Source organism: Sinohyriopsis cumingii, chromosome 18 (genome assembly GCF_028554795.1).
Source record: "Sinohyriopsis cumingii isolate HCF-2022 chromosome 18, ASM2855479v2, whole genome shotgun sequence".
NCBI classification, from domain to species: Eukaryota; Metazoa; Mollusca; class Bivalvia; order Unionida; family Unionidae; genus Sinohyriopsis; species Sinohyriopsis cumingii.
Window position 1 is genome coordinate 6,034,399 of NC_142978.1, and position 2,582 is coordinate 6,036,980.

At 36.0% G+C, this 2,582-nt stretch overlaps 1 long non-coding RNA gene across 1 annotated transcript; it reads right to left on the reverse strand.

The window, feature by feature from the left end:
* Nucleotides 1-1,012: 1,012 nt before the first annotated feature.
* Nucleotides 1,013-1,966, reverse strand: LOC149776013 (uncharacterized). Its single transcript, XR_016416094.1, has 2 exons — nt 1,855-1,966; nt 1,013-1,209 (listed from the first exon to the last, which is right to left on the reverse strand). It is a non-coding gene; the product is annotated as an uncharacterized LOC149776013 (long non-coding RNA).
* Between the last annotated feature and the right edge of the window lie 616 nt (nt 1,967-2,582).

The following is a 2,582-nucleotide window of genomic DNA, read 5'->3' on the forward strand; positions in this document are numbered from 1 at the left end:
ATGCGTTGAATGTTGTGTTTATATAATTAAATTAGTTTTACAAAACATCATGGTTTCGCTTCTCTCTGTTAGTTTGTTTATGATGATACAGTTGTAACAGTTGAGACGCTGGTCCAGTGCAGTGTGTGTCTGTGTGTCTGTGTGTGTGTGTGTGAGAGAGAGAGAGAGAGAGAGAGAGAGAGAGAGAGAGAGAGAATCTCTCTGTTTCTTTGTTGGTGTATCAGTTTCTCAGAGACAGAGACAGACAAATATTTTTCATATTACCCTGCGCATGAAAAGTACTAAATCCTCAACTGTACTTAAGCTAGAGTCCAGTGGTTGGAAGTTCCTATGCATATATTACTGAAGGTTTTGGACAATCCGGACGCAGATACTTTCACGTCCAAACAGGCTCTGCCCCCGCCGATGTTCATGTTGTTGACTTCAAGGCAGATATCGACGTTCACAAAGTAGACTGTTACCGTCTTGCAGTATCTGAAGGACTTAGCTGTAAATACACAAATACATACAAGTTATTATAACAATAGTAAGTAGATCAACATTGCCAATATATATAGCCATAGACTGATAAACAGAGATAAATGAAAGAAAGAAATTGTAACTCTCTCAAAATATGAATAAGCCGTCAAAGATCAAGGCTACAAAACATTTCAAAAGTACATGCATTTTATTGACATAATGACGTACATCTAACTAACAGAACTAATTAATTAATTAATTAATTATTCAATGTTAAAATTAACGAATCCCTAAAGATTGTACTTAAGCAGCATGTGAAATTTCAACGCTTGTGGCCAAGTGACGCCACAAAGCAAACGATCGAAAACAACTGAGATCGGGCCAATTATACAAGAACAGGAAGAATAATGCTGTACATCCCATGCATAGGAACAGCTTTTTTTTCACACAGGTACAAGTGGAATGTAGCCTTTGATCTATTAAAGCTATATTCTAAAGATCCAAAATCAGCGACTAAGATGTGTGTGTGATTTTTAATATTGTTTCTGGACATTAAGAATCGTTTTGATTATCGTATGAATTTACCGGACCACAAACACCACTCGCAGGTGTTACCACTGCAACCCATCACATCTTTGTAGTTCTGAAGGAAATGCAACACGTCGACAATGGTTTTTATGTTCTGTACCTCGTCCAGAGCGCCAGTCGCAGAGGTACCATCAAGTTCTTTCAACATCCATAGCAGTTCAACTAAAATAGTAAAATATTGTTAAATTTCTTCCTTATTAAATACCTTTCAGACAGCAATGATATCCATATTATACCCTTTTACACATCCAAAAAGGTATACTTCACTTGTAAACTGCTTTGATAGATAAATATGCCAAACAGGTTTAAATAGATAATAGTTTCTTCTTCAGTTATATGGCGTCGTCGCAGAAAAGAACATTTGTATATTACTGTTCGATATCGCGGATAAGAACGTATTCTTTTCATATAACAGATAAAAACTCATTTGGTTCCTGATGCGATTACGTTGGAACATATACTCTCGAAATGATGGAGAGAATATTTTCATACGAAAATTTAGCAATTTATTATATTTTGCCACCGAGAGCAACTGGTAAAAAGATGTAGTTTTTGGTGACATTTACTTTCTGGTCTAGTCCTGGCTTACAGATTGCGAGATACATCGTTTCTTGATATTTTGTAGTTACGGTCTTTGAAAATCTCACGCATTCAGGCAAGACCATATAGAATTATGTCTACACTTATGACAAAAACTGAGCTGCATACCTGTACGCATACTATACATATATGTATATATATATATGATTGTTTCTCTGTGTCTGTGTGTATATTGTCATGTCATGTTTGCTGGTATATGATAATTACCTGTCTTGGATTGGTCAATATCTTCCAATTCCTTTCTGTCTGTAGAAATAGAGGAGGCTTGAACGCCTACCAGAAAGCTGGTGACCGCTAGGATAATGAACCATTTCATTGAATAATAATAAGATGATGATGAAGATGAAGAAGAAAACATTATTATTATTATTATTATTATTATTATTATTTGGAAGAAATTAATACACGGAAACGTAGACAAACATAGTAGAAAGGAAGAATGGAAATGGAAAGGCAAACAGACAGATGCACTAACGCACAGTAGGACTGAATAAATGAAAACGGACTGATCCACAAAATGAGATAAGATTCTTACCGTTGCGATGTCGAAGATGAGCTGACAAAGAGTGGAGTGGTCCGCATATCATCTGACTGGGTCTTTTATACCCTGGACGGATCCGGGAGAGTGGGTGTTTGTTCAAAGCACTTGCAAACTGCTGTGGAATACTTACATGATAAGTGTTACCTGAAATAAGTCATCCGGGACAATAAGACCATTCGTCATTAATGTCTGTACACCCTACACATTATTTACAAAGAATTGTCAACGAAAGATCCTTGCTTTTTGTGTGGTCAGTAAAAACTGCTATCAACATGAAACAATGCAAATGTTGGGAAGCCTTTGATAAAGTGTTTAAATAAAACCCACAAAAAACAAACAAACAAACTCAACAAAATACCCAGTAGCTTTGCTATAATAGCTAGTAGAAGAGTTG